The sequence below is a fragment of the Sciurus vulgaris genome (assembly GCF_902686455.1).
Source record: "Sciurus vulgaris genome assembly, chromosome: 15".
Lineage (NCBI taxonomy): Eukaryota > Metazoa > Chordata > Mammalia > Rodentia > Sciuridae > Sciurus > Sciurus vulgaris.
Window position 1 is genome coordinate 32,891,004 of NC_136476.1, and position 21,450 is coordinate 32,912,453.

The following is a 21,450-nucleotide window of genomic DNA, read 5'->3' on the forward strand; positions in this document are numbered from 1 at the left end:
TTCATATATTTGGGTTTACAGTTTTTATGTTTCCTTATTGATTGATCCATATTCACATTCCAGGACTATTCTGTTTTAATTACAGTAGATTTAGAATACGTTTTAACACCTTCTGAGGATAGTATCTTCTCATGATTGTGACTTTCAGCATTTTTCTGACTGAAATGAAAATAAGATTAACTTTACAATCAGGTTGACTAGTTTAAAAAATCTATATCATTCTATTTATGTATCTTTTCCATATTTTTATGAGGATGAAAAGTCTTGATGAAATTTAGACCCATAATATTAAATTAGGTAAAGATAGTAACAGCAAAAAAAATTTATCTTTTATATTTATTTTAATAAAACAATTTTTACAAACATGTCGAACTTTACCAGGATAACTTCTGTCATTATGATTTTTTTTGTGTGTGTAAAATTGTTAAAAGATAAATTTTGAAATAGGCTTTAATGTCACATTAAGGACAATTGACCAGGATATTTGATTAGCTAAATGGGGATTGTTCTAGACAAACATTTTAATAATGAAGTTGATTGTCAGTATAATTTTTGTTAAAATAGTAAAGCTATTCATGGAGTAAAATGTTTCACTATCTCAAAATCATACAGTTATACTCTATTTCACTAAGCTGAGGAATATACTTTGGTAGAAGTTTACAGAATAAACTGAAATGCCATCTTGTTGGCAATTATTTACAGAGTTTGATTTTCCTTCTTTGTCTATAAAGAATTTCTTAAAATCTTAATATTGGTAAATATAACAAAAATATATCAGTGTAATAACCAGTGATTATTATCTTTGTTTTCTGAATTAAGAATCTTCTGTAAAATAATTAAGCTATTTTAGCAAGGTGATTACCACAGTTCCAGGAAAAGAATCCTGAAGATAAGAGTAGAAAACCTGGCTTTGAATTCTGATTCGAGCTTTTCCCAGATACCTCGGATTTGGGGTTTTCTTAATCACTCTGGTAAGGAGATCATGACTTTGTTGTAAGAATTATATAACATGATGATATAAAACCCTACCAAATAAGACCAAGAAAGCTGCTCAATATGTTTACTGAATAAATCAAATAATAAAAAGAAAGCAATGAATAAGATCTCTGATTTACATCAGCTAGGCATGAATTTCCTAGCCCAGACCCATTCTCCTTCTTTCTGCTTGCCACAACTGGTGTATAATTGTTAAAAAAAAAAAAAAAAAACTTACCCAGGCTGGCCAGTTCCAGTCATATCTGAGATCATGGATGCAAGAAATATTAACAGACCCACGCAGTTATCAAACCCTGATTTCCCTTCATTAGCATAATTTCCTAATCAGCTAGGTTAATCTAGACAGAGGAACTTTTCACTGAAGTATAAATAATTCTCAGTGGTAAACTGAGATCATTCACCTCTGACACTAAACTCAATTGCTTTCAGACTGACATTGAATTTCACAACGTGGACTGGTCCTATAAAGTTTATGAAATATTAATAAGGTATTTTTAAAGAAATTAATATAAAGTTTTCATTTTATAGGTTCCTGGGATAAGGTTCACTTTCACAGATTTTAGGGGTCTTTTTGGATTTTGTGTTCTAGTACATTAAATGCATCTGTTTATCCTTCTCAGTTTGGCAATAAAAGAGCTCTAAGAAATTGTTGCACTCTTTTGGTGAAATTCAGGCCCAAGTGGAAGATAACTTCCAACCTCAGCCAACAAATGAATCATGTGCGTATGCTACAAGATAGTATAGAAGCTCAGCTGTGGGCTAAAGGGGAAGAAAGACAAACCAAGAAGGCAAAATATAGAGAAGGTCTAACTTAGGCATTCGGCTGTTTATCAAGGAGAATGGCCCAAGGTTGACTGTTCACAACCCATCCATAGATCCAAGCCTGAGTATATATGGTGGCTACGGTGCTCAGTATATCAGCCAGTGAATGTATGTCAGCCAGTGAATGTGATGCGGCAGTGAAAATTCCTAAGCAATGAAGTAAAGATTTTGTAGTCAGATACTTGGGTTCAAAATCCTAGATCTCCACCTACTGTGTGCCCTTAAGCATGTTATCTTACCTCTCTGAGCCTCATTTCCCCCATCTGTAGGCAATAACATCTACCTTTATGAAGGATAAGATATTACATGCATGAAGAACTTGGGGAAGCAGCTGGCCCATAATCGACAAGGCAGAAATAAACTAATGCATCTATGCTGCTTGGAGTTAAGTAAGTCCCATCTTGATTCCACATGTATTTACTTCAGTCACATGTCCTCACATGGATGCAGGCTCAAGGCAACTCTTTGGGTTCTCTTTTTAAAGGCACTATCCCATTAATGAGGTCAGAAACTGGTCACCTCCTCAAAGTCCTCCCTTCCTAATACCATCATTTTGGGAGTTACTATTTCCACATAGGAATCTGGGCGCAGGGACATAAACCTTCACACCATAGCACTAAAGCATGAGGCAGGCACAGCAGGGACCACAGCAGCAGGAGTTTTCTCATATCTTCACATCAGGGACCATCGAACTCCTTCTAGAGTCGACTTCACTAGGTTTTCCCCTAAGACATGTTCTTTAGTCAGGCAAGAAACATTTTGACCATAGCACAACTACAAAACTCATCTGAATTTCATTTATTTTCCAGGATTCTTGTCAGCCTGAAAATGTCCTCAAGTTCATCAGTGAGAATAGGAAAGAAAAAGGGTGGAGCAAGGGTGTCAACAAGTTTCAGAAGAACAGAGTTTAAGAACAAGTCATTTTTAAAAATCCTGCTTCATGTCAGCTAAGTTACACAGGGTTGAAGAAATGAAATACATGCTCTGCCTGAGTGAAATAGAATGCAATACGTAATCAAACATGGAGTTCAAAGACAGAGGCTGAACTTACTACATAAAGAGATAAACATAAAATAGGACTTTAAACAGATATGCATTCTAAGACCTTATCAAGGAACACCAAGAGCTCTTGAAGGAAAAAAATTTAATCATGGAGAAACAAAGTTAATACTACTCATATGGTTATATCAATTGACGCAGAAAAGGCGTTCAACAAAATACAACACCCCTTCATGCTCAAAACACTGGAAAAAATAGGGATAGTAGGAACATACCTGAACATTGTAAAAGCTATCTACGCTAAGCCCAAGGCCAACATCATTCTTAATGGAGAAAAACTGAAACCATTCCCTTTAAAAATGGGAACAAGACAGGGATGTCCTCTTTCACCACTTCTATTCAACATTGTCCTCGAAACTCTAGCCAGAGCAATTAGGCAGACTAAAGAAATAAAAGGGATACGAATAGGAAAAGAGGAACTTAAGCTGTCACTATTTGCTGATGACATAATTCTATATTTAGAGGATCCAAAAACCTCCTCCAGAAAACTTCTAGACCACATCAATGAATTCAGCAAAATAGCAGGCTATAAAATCAACATGCATAAATCTAAAGCATTTTTATATGCAAGTGACGAAACAGCTGAAAGGGAAATGAGGAAAACAACTCCATTTGCAATAGCCTCAAAAAACAAAAACTTGTGAATCCATCTAACCAAAGAGGTAAAAGATCTCTACAATGAAAACTACAAAACATTGAAGAAAGAAATTGAGGAAGACCTTAGAAGATGGAAAGATCTTCCATGTTCTTGGATAGGCAGAATTAATATTGTCAAAATGGCCATACTACCAAAAGTGCTATACAGATTCAATACAATTCCAATTAAAATCCCAATGACGTACCTCACAGAAATAGAGCAAGCAATCATGAAATTCATCTGGAAGAATAAGAAACCCAGAATAGCTAAAGCAATCCTTAGCAGGAAGAATGAAACAGAGGGTATCGCAATACCAGACCTTCAACTATACTACAAAGCAATAGTAACAAAAACAGCATGGTATTGGCACCAAAATAGACAGGTAGATCAATGGTACAGAATAGAGGACACAGACACAAACCCAAATAAATACAATTTTCTCATACTAGACAAAGGGGCCAAAAATATGCAATGGAGAAAAGATAGCCTCTTCAACAAATGGTGCTGGGAAAACTGGAAATCCATATGCAACAGAATGAAACTAAACCCCTATCTCTCACCCTGCACAAAACTCAACTCACAATGGATCAAGGACCTTGAAATCAGACCAGAGACCTTGCATCTTATAGAAGAAAAAGTAGGTCCATATCTTCAACTTGTTGGCTTAGGATCAGACTTCCTTAACAGAACTCCCATAGCACAAGAAATAAAAGCAAGAATCAATAACTGGGATAGATTCAAACTAAAAAGCTTTCTCTCAGCAAAGGAAACCATCAGCAATGGGAAAAGAGAGCCTACAGAGTGGGGGAATATCTTTGCCACTCATACTTCAGATAGAGCACTAATTTCCAGAATATATAAAGAACTCAAAAAACTCTACACCAAGAATACAAATAACCCAATCAACAAACGGGCTAAGGAAATGAACAGACACTTCACAGAAGAAGATCTACAAGCAATCAACAAACATATGAAAAAATGTTCACCATCTTTAGTAATATGAGAAATGCAAATCAAAACTACCCTAAGATTTCATCTCACCCCAATTAGAATGGTGATTATCAAGAACACAAGCAACAATAGGTGTTGGAGAGGGGAAAAGGTACACTCATACATTGCTGGTGGGACTGCAAATTAGTGCAGCCACTCTGGAAAGCAGTGTGGAGATTCCTTAGAAAACTTGGAATGGACCTACCATTTGACCCAGCTATCCCACTCCTTGGCCTATACCCAAAGGACTTAAAATCAGCATACTACAGAGATACAGCCACATCAATGTTCATAGCTGGTCAATTCACAATATCCAGATTGTGGAACCAACCTAGATGCCCTTCAGTTGATGAATGGATAAAGAAACTGTGGTATATGTATACAATGGACTATTACTCAGCTATAAAGAATAATAAAATTATGGCATTATGGCAAATTATGGCAAATGGATGAAATTGGAGAATATGCTAAGTGAGATAAGCCAATCTCAAAAAACCAAAGGTTGAATGATCTGACTGATAAGCAGATGATGACACATAATGGGGGTGGGGGTTAAGAATGGAGGAAGGTTGGACTGTATAGAGGGAAAAGAGGGGTGGGAGGAGTGGGGGGGAAGGAAAAAATAACAGAATGAATCAAACATCATTACCCTATGTAAATGTGTGTTTGCACAAATGGTATGCTGTTACTCCATGTACAAATAGGAAAAAAAAAGTTAATACTAACATAAGGGTTTTCATGACACCTTGTCTCAAAATTCACATTTAGTTGTCTATCAATATTCTCTCAGAGTTTTGATCTTGAAAACTTAAGAAAGACTGAATGGATTTCCAGTATATCATCAGTTTCAAAGTTTACACAAGCATGTATAAAATTATCCCTCCTGATACACACAGATATGAATGTCACCAACATAAGAGTAGTTGTTCATTTCAAATACGTGTTTACTCAATGAGTAAAATTAATTTATATTCTCTCATAAATACTGAAGTCACATCTAAACTCTGTCATGCAAATTTACTTCATATTATTAAATCTATAAAATAATAAAGAATGACTAGTCAGTGAGTTTTCAGCAAGAAGACTAAAAGGGTTTCATATCAGTTATCTCAAATGTGTTAATAAGTAAACTTGCATATCTGTCAAGAAGCAAGGTGAAAGCAAGGTGTCTCATCAGGTGAAAAGAGGCAACAGACTTCAATATGTAACCCCACCCCACCCCACAGTATGTCCTGTTTCCTACCTAAGTAAAAGTATAGACGTATTTTATTCCCAAAGCTTCTTTAGGAAGAGTCACCTATACTTGATCTCTTCTTCCTTAATTCCAATCAATCCTCAATCTGAAACTATGATTTCTGCCTTAAATATTCCACTATACCATTATTGGGTAAGGCCAAAAATAACTTGTGTTTCTGCCAAATCCAGTGAGCACATTTCTGCCTTTCTACATCTGTCACTCTGTCATTCTGTGCCCACCTTCTTCTCCCTGGTTTCCATAATACTACCTTCTCCCTTTTCTCTGCTTCCCCGCAGGCTCCTCTTCTAACTCATCCTTAAGCCTAATCATTGCTTTCCTAGGCTCTGACTTTCTTGCAAACTACATGAACTACCTGAGAAATTGAACACAAACCTAGAGTTTTTACTAGCATTTCCATGTTCACACCTTCTGAATCTCTAGCTAAGACTTTCTCTTGAACTCGAGACCTGCCCACTGGTCACTTCTCTCCATATGTCCAAAAAGCATTTCAAGGACTACACAAAGCCCAAAGTGAGCTCAATGAATAAGATTCATTCTATCCCACTGCACCCTGCCTGAACCTTTGAACTCCCTTCCTGCAGGAGAGCAGTAGCACTAACATACAACCCATCAAGTCAGACATTCAGAGCAGAATCCTCCTCTCACTCTCCACAGGTAATTACTCACTGGAGCCCACCAATCCCAGTTTCAGAATGTCTTTTTCCTCTCCATCAGTGTCATGGCGCAGGTACTCATTATGCCTTCTGTGGCCTCTTGCAGCAGCTGTCTGATTCATCTTTCTGACTCTGGCTATGTGCACCTACCTTTCACCAATCTAACCTCTATGCTGCTGTCAGGGTGGTCTTTCTAACATGCAAATCTGATCACATCACTGCTCTGCTTAAAATTCTTCAGTAGCTCCCATAGTCATGTTTTCTAAACTTGTCTTACCTCTAGAGCTTCTGAGTTGTTGGACCACAGCTGGGACTGAAGGTCCTGTATTTTAATGAGAGCCCCCAGGTGATTCTTATAATTAGACAAGGCAACACTGATTCAAAGAATTAAAATCTCAACTTTGCAGAATATGTGAGCTCAGCCTCGTCGCTTCCTGCCTTCTCTCCCCAGAAACCCTAAATAGACACACTACAGTTATTCCTTAACTGCACTGAGTCACACGTAATCTCCCCAAAGTGCCGTAATGTCATGCTCTTGCACACCTCAACACCTCTTTACATGATGCTCCTGGGGGCTACGATGCAGTCTCTGGCTTATCCAACTGGTCCTGCAGTTCTCTGTCTGAATCTACCTTAGTTATGAAGCCTTCTTTACTTTTCAGTCAGATTTAAGGATACCTTTTCTTCTGTCCCTGCATGTTTTGTGTGAACCTCCATCATAGCATTTAGCATCCCCTGTCCTTGAGACCTAACGGTTTAGATATATGCCTTGACCCACTAAACCAAGGGATTTGAGGGAGTAGAAACTTTTATCTTTTTATCGCTAACACTTTGCATAGAGTCTAGTATTAAATAAATATTTGAGGAATTAGCAAATAAATGACTGAAAGCCACATTAACTGGAAAATATTGGCCTGGATTCTGGCTCCATTCTGCCAATAACTAGCTGTCTCATCACAGAACAAATAACACCCTCACAGAGCCTGTTTTCTCATACATGAAAGTGACAAATTTAACACATGATTTCTTTTGGCTTATTTTTAATGTTTTATTATTGAAAAGTTCAAATTTGTTCAGAAGTAGAAAGAATGGGATGATGAAGCCCGTGGTACCCACACGTAGCTTCAATCATTACAGGCTGCCTAGCCAGAAGTTTTTCCCCTGTGCTGCCACCCACATCTCCCTCTTCTGATTATTTTAATAAAAATTCCAGACACCTATCATTTAATCCATAAGTAATTCAGCATGTATCGCTAGAATTTCTCTCTGAAAATTTTTAGCATAATACCTTAAATCACATCTTGGTAGATTGAATTCATGGTCATAATTGGTCATACACGTCACCTTATTAGAATTCATACCTGAAAGGAAATACTCATCAAGTATTTTCCAACTCCTTAAATTTGGGTTTGGCCATGTGAATTGTTTACGTCAAAGGGATATTAGAGGACATGACCCAAGCAAAGCCTGAAGAGTGCTTCATACGATTGGCCTAAGGCTCCCACAGAGTCCCGTTCTAACATCAGGAGATTATGTCTCCTATAACCATTGGTTCAACATGGATAAGAAACATGTGCATCGATTGATTTTGCCTTTCTAGAACTTCATATAAATGGCATTGTACAAAGACTGTCCTTTCACTCAGTGTACTGTTCTTTGAGACAAATCCGTGTTATTATGTGTAGCAATTCTCTCCTTTTTATTGATGAATAGTATTTTAATGTATGAACATGCTACAGATGGTTTAACTGTTCACTGATGGACACCCAGGCTGTGTTTGCTTTGGCTATTATAAATAATGATGCTCTGAAAAATTGTACACAAGAAATTTCATAGACATATTTTTATTTCTCTTGAGAAAATTCTTAGTTGTATTTTTAAATCCTAGTATCTTTAGTTTATTATAATTTTCATTCCTTTTTCTAAAGTGTTTGTACAATTTTACACCATCATCAGTGTACAAGTTCTGATTATTCCACATCCTTGTCAACCTTCAGTGTTGTCAATTTTTTAAACTTTGGCCTTTCTGGGGTATATAGTGAAATTGCATTATGATTTTTATTTTCTTTTTTCCTGATAGCAAACATTTTTTTCCTTGTGTCTGTTGGACATGCATATATCTTCTTTTAGGATATGATTTTTCTGTTCAAATCATTAGCCATTTTTTTAAAACTCAGGTATCAGATCATTTGTCTTTTTATTGTAGAGTTGTAGGAGTTTGGTTCTTTTTTAATATAAATCTCAAATACAAACTTTTTACTTTGAGACAATTATTTTCCCAATTATTTCAATATCTTGAATATCTAAACTACAATACCACAGCCAGGGTATTAACGTCTATACGCTCAAAAAAGTCAATAACAACGGAACTCAACAAATATTCAAATAATTTGCAAAAAGCTGAAAAGAAGAAAGATAAAAGCAAAATAGAATGGGAACTAATGTAAAATGAATAATAAAATGGTAAACCTAAACATAGCAATAATCACACTACAATTCAATGGACTATATACTCCTTTTATCCCAGAGAGTTTTGTAGAAGAAATTGATAAACTGGTTCTACATTGTATATGGAAAAGCAAAATATATATATATATATATATATATAATTAAAAAAATGTTTTTTAAAAAGAAGAACACAGTTGGAGTTCTTACACTATCTGTTTTCAGAACTTACTATAAATTCATATTGATGACAGTCCTACAGATCAATGGGATAGAACTGAGAAGTGGGGTCAGCCTTAAACCATCAACTGATTTTTAACAAAGGTACCAAGGAAATTCAACAGCCAAGGTTGAATTTTTTAAAAAGTGATGCTAGAGCAACATGTTCTCTCATACAAAAAAGAAAAGAAAGAAAAAAAAAAAAAGCAGCCCTTAGATTTCAGCAACATACAGAAACAAACTGGAAATGGATCATAGGGGGAAAAAATGAGCTTAAAAATAAGAGCTAAAAACAGTTTCTGAAAGAAGAAAATTAGGAAAAAATCTTTGTGATAGTAAGTGAGATGAATATTTCTTAAGCAGGTCATAAAGAGCACAAAGTAGAGAAGAAAAATCGATTAAATGAACTACCTTCAAATTAAAAACATATGCTCTTTGAAAAATATGGTTAAGAAGAAAAAAAGACACAGACTGGAAGAAAATATTTAAAAAACACATATCAGACAAAATGTTTGCATCTAGAATAGATAGAGAGTACCTAAGATTTAATAAGATAAGCCTAAGAATTTTTCTCAGTGGACAAAACATTTGAACCATTTCACAAAAGAAGATAGATAAATACCGATAAACATCTGAATAGTTATTTAACATCACTAAGCACTAAAAGAAATGACATAACTCTATATACTCACTAGCAATGCAAATTTAAAAGGTAGATTATGCGAAGTTTGGTGAGGATGTAGTTCAAGTAGTACTATCCTAATTGCTGGTTCCATTTGCACAGAAATAAGAGTAACTTTGGAAAACATTTGGCATTATCTTACAAAGCTCATTTACATCTGACACAGCACTATTCATTACAGGTATTTATCTAAGATTAATGAACATATGTCAAAATAACTCATGTGCATGAATGTTCACAGCAGCACCATTAATTAATTACATAAAACTGGAAACAGCATTCAATCGGTACATAGATAAAGACACTATGACCTATCATACTATGGAATATAAACAGCAATGAAAAGGAATGAACTACAGGTACATGCACCAACATGGGTAGATCACGAAAGCACCATAGGGAGTAAAAGACACCAGACATAAATGTGGAAGGTATGTCAGTGGTGGCCTGTGGATGGGCCTAGCAGCTAATCAATTGCAAAGGAGCTAGGGAGAATGTTTTCAAGTAACAGAAGTCACTTGATGTTGACATTGCTTACATATTTATATGCAGTTGCCAATATCATCAAACTGCACATTAAAAGTGGGACAATTCATTACATGTAAGTTTTATCTCAAAAAGTAAAGAAAATACATCTAAGGAAAACATAATAAATTGGACAATATCAACACTAAAATCCTATTTTTGTTTTTTATTGTAAGAGGAAAAATAATGACTCAATGAGGGTGAGCCCCACCCATTCCTTCTTTTACCAGAAATAAGTGAATCAGTCTGGATGAAGTATTCATCAACAATGACGCCATGCCACCATAGAGCATAAGTACAAATTAAAGTTAAGTGTGCCTAAAATTTCCTTTCATAATTTCAAGTGATTCAGAGAGAAAGTTGACATGATCATGTGAAATTTGATAGCGTTTTAGTCCTGATTTTTCCATTTTATGTCTCTTTTTCTTAAGGACTTGCTCATCAAACTCTGAGCCACTCTCAAGTAGCACCCACGCCCTTCCCCCAAATACCACCTTACCTGTGAGGGCAAAGGGAAGCATCTGTGACAAACACTACTGAGTCATTACTTCATTCATCTAAAAAATAAATGTTCTCAGTGCTTGAATGTTGAGGAAAACACCAGGAAGAATGAAGTTGTTTAAAAGTGGGCCATGCAAAAAATTAAATATAAATTGATGTGGGGATATAAATGTACACTTACATAAAATGTTACATACATACCAGTCTTCGATGAACAAGGACGAGCTTTCCAGGACAAGCAGCTACTAGTCGTATTCTAACTACTTCATAGGGATTTTCTCATTTAATACTTCCAACAACCCTATAATGTAGGTTTATATTATTACTCCCATTTTATAGATGAGAAAATGGCAGCACAAAGAAAGTAAGAAACTTGTCCAAGACGTACACCATTCCCATGCTTTTTCTACTATGGTGTGTGTTATCTATGTTGTATGGGTATTACCAAAGATGAATAAAAGAATAAATAAGTAAAATTAAATAAGAGGCACTTTTCTAGCTTTAGGCAACTCACAATCTTATAGTCAAAGAGCACAAAAGAGGCACTTTGACAGGCTGAGAGATAACTGAACACCAGGTACACCTGCATGGGTGCATGTCTGAATGCCTCACAAGTAGGTATAATGACAAACATGTCTAAAGTCTCCAGTAATGGCACCATTTACAACACAACAGATACACTCAGAACTACATATTCGACTTAGAGATTCTTGCCAAGAATATTGCAAAAATCTGATTGAAAATTGTTTTATTTCCAAACAATTAAGGCACCCACTTCCTTAACAAGACCCCCAAAGCACAAGAAATAAAACCAAAAAGCGTCTGCATTGCCAAGAAAATGATTAAGAGAGTGAAGAGAAAGCCTAAGGAATGGGAGAAAATCTTGGCCAGCCACTCCTCTGATAGGGGATTAATATTCTGAATATACAAAGAACTAAAAAAATGAATAAATAAACACCAAAAAATAAATAATCAATGAATGGGCAAAAGAACTAAACAGAAACTTCTCTAATATATGAAAAAAGTGTTTAACTCTCTAGCAATCAGGGAAATACATATCAAAACTACACTAAGGAACTGGGGAGATAGCTCAGTCAGTAGAGTGCTTGCCTTGCATGCACAAGGCCCTGGGTTCAATCCCCAGCACCAGAAAAAAAAAAAAAAAAAAACTACACTAAGATTTCATCTCACTCAGAATGACAATGATCAAGCATATGAACACCAGTAAATTTTAGTGAGGTTGTGAGGAAAATGTACATTTGTACATTGTTGGTGGGGCTATAGATGAATACAACCACTCTGGAAGGAAATACAGGGATTCCTCTAAAAACTAGGGATGGAATCACCATATGAGACAGCTATCCTATTTCTTGGTATTTTTCCAAAAGATCTAAAGTTGGCATACTACAGTGATACAGCCACCTCAAAGTTTATAGCAGCACAATTCACAATAGCTAACTTATGGAATCAACTCAGATCCATGGCAGTAGATGAATGAATTAAGTAATCGTAATACACACACACACACACACACAAGGGAGTTCTATTCAGCCATAAAAAAGAATGAAATTATACATTTGCTGGTAAATGGAGGGAAATGGAGAATATCATACTAAGTGAAATAAGCCAAACTCAAAAGTCAAATGTTTTCTTTCACATGCAGAAGCTAGAGTAAAATAAAGGAAATGGGGAGGGAAGGATAAGACTACATAAAAAAACAATCAAATACAAATTAGTAGATGAGTGAAAGGGAGTCTAGTAGAGTAGAGGAAGGGGAAGGGGAAAAGAAGGATCATGAACTGAAATTAATTTCCATGCATGTATGAGTTGGTTGGGACGAACCCAACTACTATGTGTAACTCTAAGACTCTAATAAAAAATTTTCTATGTTATTTCTTCTGCCATAAACTCCCTAAAAATGGGGACAGTGCCGTATAAGCACTTCAAAGTCCCTGTAAACTCTTATTAAAGCTAAGATGAAAATATTGTCTCAATGCCAATTGAGTAGACAGACACATTAAGCTTTTAAGAAACAGAAATAAGCAGGCATTTGGGTTCTGATTCTTAATAACCTTTGTTTATTTTCACCTAACTTTGGATTCCCTTATTCCCTAACACTTCCATTCTAATTAAATTCACACTCGAGTTTCAAAGTAAAATGACAAAATACAGAAAACATACAATGCATTTGTCATCCAAGTCGCTTCAGAAAGACTTATTTCAACCTAAAATCCAAGAGATTGGTCTGAAACCCTGGAAAAGAAAAAAAGGAAGGAAGTAGGGAGAAGGAACGATGGAGGGAGCAAAGGAGGAGAATTTGACTTTTCCAGACTCGGTTTTGAGGAAGAGACCTCCAACCAGAAGTTTGTTTCCTATTCATCCATCGCTTCTGTACTTTGTCTTGGCCAGGGATTCATAGTCAAATCATTAACCTCTTTGAGTCCTAATTTTCTCATCTGCAAATTGTAGATAATGACCATAATCCCAAATTTTCCAAGCTGTTGGAAGACTTATCTGTGACAATATGAGAGCAATTGAAAAATTCTAAAATACCTTTCAAATATCCGCCTATGAAGTGAGTGTGTACAGTGCTGCTACAGCTGAGGACATGGGGAGCAAGAGAGAACTTGACTCTGTGTGAAACTTAACTCTCCCTGATTCCCCATCCAAGCAGCCTGAAAGCTGTGGATCCAGCAGGAAAGGAAAATGACCCTCAGAATCGGTATGAAATGAGATGCCCAAGACGGGAGGAGAGTGGAAACAGGGAGAGCTGGGGCGAGAGACTGTTTAATGTTCAAAAGCAGTGCCAAGCTAAATTAGAAACATGAGTCTCTGTACCTGTAACTTACCTCATCGGTATATAATCTGAAACCTGAGATCCCCTCACAGAGAAGTAAAAATAGCGACAATGCTCTCCAGCAGGCCTGTGCTCTGCCCAGGACAGAACATGATGGGGGAGGGCCAGGCAGAGATTGCCAATCACATGGTCTTGGTGGGAACGCTGTTTCCCTATCCCCTGGGTAATGACAAAGGGATGCACCCAAAAGAGGTGACTTCAAGGGTCTGACAAGGAGACCTTCTGGGGAGGGAGGACCTGGTGCCTTAGAGTTATGTATTTTTTTATTGTCCCTCTTCCTCCCTCCCAGATCCTGTGACATTTCCTCAAAGTGAAGTGTCATTGAAGTTCTGAGCTTGCCTAATCCTGTTATGATCAAGGCAAGTAAACTATTCTAGGAGAGGCAAGGACTCACCCAGGTGCAGGGCAGATGAGTCTACTTTCCAGGGCAAATAGCTGGCTCCTAGCTCAGTGGAAGAAATGGCTTGCTAAATGGTTGCCTCACTCTGTGAACACATTTTTCCCTCCCAGGGGAACTGAGCTTGAGAATCTCCAGAGAAAGTTTCATTCCCCTTCTTTAGTTTAGGGCTTAGTCCCTCTCACATCAACTCTGCTGTGTTTTGTCATCAACCAGGAAAGTGATGTTGGAAGGAGTGGTCTTCCCTTATAATGTGGAGGCAGTGATCAGGTAGAAAGGAAACAAGCTGATTTTTAATTAATCACATCGAAAATCAGTGTCTGGGAATGACTTTCAGCATTCTTTGTGATGATCATGTATTAGAAGCTATTTATATAATGAGTCCAGCTTTTTCTCTCAGCAAAGGAATATCAGCAATGCGAAGAAAGAGCCTACAGAGTGGGAGAAAATCGTTGCCAATCATACTCCAGATAGAGCACTAATCTCCAGAATCTATAAAGAACTCAAAAAACTCTACACCAAGAATGCAAATAATCCAATCGACAAATGGGCTAAGGAAATGAATAGACACTTCACAGAAGAAGATCTACAAGCAATCAACAAACATATGGAAAAATGTTCAACATCTCTAGTAATAAGAGAAATGCAAATCAAAACCACCCTAAGATTCCATCTCATCCCAATTAGAATGGTGATTATCAAGAATACAAGCAACAACAGGTGTTGGCGAGGATGTGGGGAGAAAGGTACACTCATACATTGCTGGTGGGGCTGCAAATTAGTGCAGCCACTCTGGAAAGCAGTGTGGAGATTCCTTAGAAAACTTGGAATGGACCCACCATTTGACCCAGCTATCCCACTCCTTGGCCTATACCCAAAGGACTTAAAATCAGCATACTACAGAGATATAGCCACATCAATGTTCATAGCTGCTCAATTCACAATAGCCAGACTGTGGAACCAACCTAGATGCCCTTCAATTGATGAATGGATAAAGAAACTGTGGTATATATATATACAATGGAATATTATCCCACCATAAAGAATGATAAAATTATGGCATTTGCAGGCAAATGTATGCAATTGGAGAATATCATGTTAAGTGAGATAAGCCAATCTCAAAAAAACAAAGGTCGAATGATCTCTCTGATAAACAGATGATGACACATGATGCGGGGTGGGAGGGGTTAGTGTTAAGGTTAGGGTTAGGGTTAGGGAGGGGGGCAAGAATGGAGGAAGGAAGGACTGTATAGTGGGAAAAGAGGGGTGGGAGGGGTGGAGGTGGAAGGGAAAAATAACAGAATGAATCAAACATTACCCTATGTAAATTTATGCTTACACAAATGGTATGCCTTTACTCCATGTATAGAGAAACAACATGTATCCCATTTGTTTACAATAATTTTTTAAAAAAGGAAAAAAAATGAGTGCAGCTTTGAGGATTTCTAATGTCAAATCAACACTGTGTTTATTAAATAAATTTTGCTTATATATATATTTAAGAAAATAGGTCCTAGAATTTCAAGTCCTCTAAAAATACCAAAATAAAGAAAATGATCTCAGAGGGTTAACCTAATATTCAGGGCCCTTGGTTCAGCAAATTTCTCTAATATTTCAAACATGTTTTAGTCTTGATTCCTAAAACTCCATTTGTTCATGTAAATGGGCTTTATTCATTCACCCTGCAAGAACTAAAATATTCTTCCTATTGGCATTTGAAGTAAAGTATTTATTTTTTTTGCTTCCATCTAACTTTGTTCACAAATGGGGTCATCAAAATTTTTATTTATTATGAAGAGCCAAGAGAGAAAATTTGTAAGTTGCCCCTACTTTATTAAGAGAAATTGATAAAGACCAACATGATGGGGTAGAAGCAGGAAAAGATGGAGTCATCCAGACCTGAATTCAAGTCCTGGCTTGCCTCATCAGCTCTAAATCATGGAGAAACTTCAACAACTTTTCCATTCTTCATTCCATTTGCTTTTTCTATAAAATGTGGGAAGAGGAGTGCCTACTGTAATGCATTATTTTAACAATTCCATAAAATTGTGTGTGTAAAAATCACCAGAACCACACTGTCCAACAGAAATACACTGCAAGCCATAGTTGTCATTTTAAATTTTCTAGTATCCATATTTTAAAAAGGCAAAAAGAAACTTGTAAAATTAATTATAGTAACATATTTTCTTTAATTCAACATGTCCAAAATATTATCATTTCAAGACCTAATCAGGCAAGCTTATGTTAATAAAATATTTAAAATTTTCCCCTAGTAAGTCTTCAAAAGCCAGTGTGTATTTTACACGTACAACATGCTTCAATTAGGACACTAAATTTTCAAAGGAAATACTAAATCTATATTTAGATTTGTTAACATTTACAGTTGAAAAATTAGATTCGCATACCCAAGTTGTTCCAAAAGTACTTAAATGTTTCCAGACACTAAATTGAGTATCAATGTTTTAAATTTGAAATGATTAAGATGAAATAAAAATTTTAAACATCAGTTCCTCATTCACGCTGCCCTTCTTTTAAGTGCCTAATAACCATGTGTGGCTAGTGGCTACTATGGACCCTGACTCCAGAAGACTCCTTGGACTTAGGAGGTGCTCCATAAAAGAAGTCTTTTTTTTTTTTTTTTCTGCCCATTAATAACTAATCTGAATCTGAAATTTTCTTAGCAATGAGGTTTCAACTTTGAGAGTGATGTGAATAACATCAATGACAGACTTGCCTTCAACTAAAAAACAAACATTGATATGGCATAGTTTCTATTTGCCATCACAAATATAACCCAAATTGTCTTCTGGAACTTCAGTCATGAAGCTGCTCTGTTTTTTAGTGCATTTCAGTTTATCTTATTGCTATATTATATCCTCCTGGCTTTCCCTATCTCAGATAGCAAATAATCATACCAGCACTTAAATTGCATGTAAAATATGAATATACAAGAAAGAGAGAATCAACCCATCAATCAAACATGACTGCTTTGGAAATTTATGACTGTTGGGCTAAATAGCCATGTGTCCCTAATCGGAGCAGTTAGGCAAGAAAAAAAAAAAAAAAAAAAAAAAAAAAAGACAACTACATAGGAGAGGGAGAAGCAAAATTATCTGTTTTCTGGACATGGTCTTCTACAAGAAAACCCTAAAGTCTGCAGTCCACAACTGTTAGAACTGATAAATGGATTCAATAAAGTTGCAAGACACAAAAAAATCAATATTCAAAACATCAGTAGCATTTCTTTTTGCTTTTTTTTATTTTTTAAGTAGGAAAAATTTATTTCAGAGGTTTAGTCCATGGTGGGCTAACTTCATTGCTCTGAGTCTATGGTGAAGCAGGACAGTGATGGGAGGGTGTGGTGGAGGAGTGTTGCTTCACACCTGGTGTCCAGGAAGCAGAGAATCAATCAGTAGCATTTCTATGCACTAACAATAAACTATCTGAAAAAGATTAGGATGACAATTCCATTCATGTAGCATTAAAAAATAACAAAATACTTAGAAGTAAATTTAACCACGGAGGTAAAAGATTCATAAACTGAAAATCATAAAACATAGATGTAAGAAATTAAAGAAGGCTCAAATAAATGGTGAACTACCCCATGTTCATAAATGAGAAGAGTTGATATGATTGAAAGATCTACACTATGCAAAGTGATCTGCAGTTTCTGTGCAATTCCTGTCAACATTTCAATTACATTTTTTACATAGAAAAAAACCCTAAACTTTAAAACTACAAAAGATTTTGAATAACCAAAGCAATCTTGAGCAAAAAGAACAAAGCTACATGCATCACACTGACTTTGAAATATATTACAGAACTAAAGTAATCAAAACAGCACGATACTGATATAAAAATAGACACAATAACCAAAGGAATGTCATAGAAAGTAAAAAATAAGCTGACTTATTTCATGGTCCATTGATTTTTGACAAGGGTACTAAGAACATATAATAAAAAAAAAGCACTCTCTTCAACAAATAGTGTGGGGAACCAGAAGAATTTAATTGCACACTTACCTCACATTGTACTTAAAATAGGTTAAAAATTAAAAGGTAAGACCTCAAACTGCAAAACTTCTGGATGAAAATGGGGAAAGTTCCACAACACTGGTCTGGGCAATAATTTTGTGAATGTGACATTATAAGCACAGGCAACACAAGCAAAATCAGACAAATAGGCCAGCACCCAAATAAAAAGTTTCTGCACAGTAAAGGAAACTGCAGAGTAAAATGACAACCTACATTGGGGAGAAAATACTTTCAAATTATGCAGCTGTTAAAAGACTAATAGCCAAAATGCACAAGGCATTCAATTTAGTAAGAAAATAAATAGCCCAATTTAAATAACGGACAAAGGACCTGAATATGCATTTCCCAAAAGAAGACACACAAATGGCCAGCAGATATATGGAAAAAAAGTTCAACATCACAGATCATTAGATAAATGCAAATTAAAACCACAATGAGACATTATCTCACTCCTGTTAGAATGACTATTACAAAAAAGACAAAAGGTAACAAGTGTTGGTGAAGATACGGGAAAAGGTAACCCTTGCACCCTGTTGGTGGGAATGTAAATTAGTACAGTCATTATAAAAACATGATAGTGGTTCCTCAGTAAACTAAAAATAGGGCTACAATGTGATCCATCAATCCCAATTCTGTTTATATATCCAAAGGAATTGAAATAAGTATGTTGAAGAGATATATGCACTCCCAGGCACTCCAGCATATTTCACAATACCCAAGATATGGAAGCAACCTAAATGGATAATGAAAATGTGGTATATACATGTAATAAAATACTATTCATCTTAAAAAGGAAGAAGTATCTTTTGTGACAACACTGGTGAACCTGGAAGGTACTATACTAAGTGAAATAAACAGTAAGACAAATACTGCATGATTATATGTGAAAACCAAAAAAAAAGAAAGAAAGAAAGAAAGAAAGAAGGAAAAAAAACCTGAATATATAGCAGCATTTAAATCAAACTTATAGATGGATGATTACCAGAAATGGATGGGAGAGTGGGGAATGGAAAAATGTTGACCAAAGTGTTTCAAGTCTCAGATATATAGGAGTATCTATCGTAACAGCATGGTAGCCACAGTAATAATAATATATATTTCAAAGTTGCAAAAAAATAGATTTTACATGTACTTGCTATAAAAAATGATCAGTATCTGAGGAGATGAAATTTTAATTAGCTTTATATGGTCATTCCGCAATGTATGCACATATCAAAACATCACATTGTACTACATAAAAATTATATCTAGCTCTTTCATTGTGACATCATGACACTCAAACCTTGGAAAGATTGTCTATAAGTTCCAAGAACTTCCTTGCCTCTTCACCTAAGGACTAGTTATAGTCTTGAGCTTTTTCTTCAATCTTAGAGTGCCATAACCTTCAGTACATACATAACCTTCTTTTTTCTTCTAAAGTTACCCACAGTCTGTTGTTGCTTGAACCCAATCATTCCTCACTGAAATAATAATGTTCTGTTATAAAATATGAATTCTCTCAGGTCCATACCTGCTTGGCCACAATGAACTTGCTGCTCTTTCTCTCTGACTATGCAAACAGAAAGATGCCTATTAATGAGCTCATGAAGTTGAGTAACAGTCTCAGACAATTGCTTTGCAGTCTCCCAAGAGCCCTAATTAGAATTCTTTATTTGTCTCCTTCTGAGGCAAACTTCACTGTGGAGGTGAGGATCTTTGACAGAGATGGAGAGAATCTTCTGATTATTTTGAAGTGAAAAAAAAAAAAAAAAACTCTTCAGAGCAATTCTAATTGATGGCATTGTCAAATACAGCTCAAATTGCAAAACCAAGTATACCAGAACTATATGCCAAGCAAATATTTTTTCCATCTTCAAACAAATTGTTCTCAGTCTGGAGCTCTTTACTCATATTTCTCCTCCTTGCTAATCTTCATTTTTCTTTATCAAGTTGTGTGACTTTTCATATTTATACCTTGACAAATATTTTGAGAAATCTTAGCTGCTTCCTACAAAAATACATACAATGAAATACTAATATTGTAAACAATCAAAATATTTACAAGTACTGGCCTTTACAGATAGAATACTGTATGACTGTTAATGATGGAAAGATATTTGTGTGTTCACAGAAATACAGGACTTATTGTTCTGCAAGCATGGTACGAAAGTACTGCCAAAAGTTATATACAGTGTAGAGTTTAGGCCAATTTGTTTGTAGTCTACATTAACAGGAATTGCTTTTAATTTAAATCTGTAATTCTATTGCAGTCTTCTGCTCCCATTGATGTTTCCTCAGGAATGTTTTTTTCTCTGCAACATTATTACCAGCTCCCATATTTCAGGCCCCTGTGTTGATCTTGAGATCAAGCCACAGGTTTTTCTCCTTCCTCATTAGCAGAAGACTTGCTTGGACTTGGGATAACCCATGTTTTGCTACATTCCTTCATTGTATTATCTATGCTTTGTTCATTATAAACACACATTTGAAAGTTACATAAATTCTTCCAGACCATTGAGATCACATTTGAAATCCTAATGCTCTAATGTGCAGAGCTAAAGTCCAGTGGCCTACAAACATGAATACAGCCTTGAGTTGTTTTCCCTGGAGAATAACACCTATATAGACTAAACAGGCATTGGAAAAATCCTACCCAGGAAGTCTCCCATTACTTTCATGCATGTTATGCATTAGCTCCACTTTGGGGAATTAATGTAGGATGATATTTTTATATTGGAAAAAAAAACATTTAAAATGGTCTACGTAAAGCACTTGATATAAATGATTAAGTAGTTAATATTCACCTTGGAAAAGGGAGTAAATAGTCTTTTTTTTTTTTTTTTTTTTTGTCAAATAGCTTATAGATGCAGTCAGAAGAGTGAAGACTCCTAGATCAGAGACAAAGAACTTTATTATTTGTAGTACTTAAAGAGCAATATATTTATAACTGCTCCCTTTGCCTTCAAGTACCACAGGAGTGATACAAACGGGTTCATTTAGGTTATATTATAGAAGGGGAACCCTGAACTTAGGGAACCCCCATCTCTTATAATGGGCAGTAGGCATTTGCCCTTTGCTCTGGAATGATCTTCTTTCTCACTGGACTGTGAGGAAACGTCCTTCACTCAGGAAAGGGACACCATCTCAATCTTTCAAGTGTGTTCATTGTACAAACATTTTTGAAAAGATAGTTCAGAATAAAGGCAATCAGTAACTAAATATGTAAGATAGAAAGAAATACAAGACCCAATGGAAAATTGTCTCCCCACAATACTGACTTATGTCCAATTGCTTATAAAACTTTGAGATTACTTTTCGATAAGTTGTGAAAAGTGGGCAATATGTATTTAGGCTTATTCCTCAACAGGAAACCTATTAGCTTTCCAACTCAGGATA

General features: G+C 35.8%; 1 long non-coding RNA gene across 2 annotated transcripts in view; it reads right to left on the reverse strand.

Moving 5' to 3' along the window:
• LOC306645063 overlaps positions 1-21,450 on the reverse strand; it is a 78,895-nt gene that overhangs the window by 29,497 nt on the left and 27,948 nt on the right. The window lies entirely within an intron of this gene.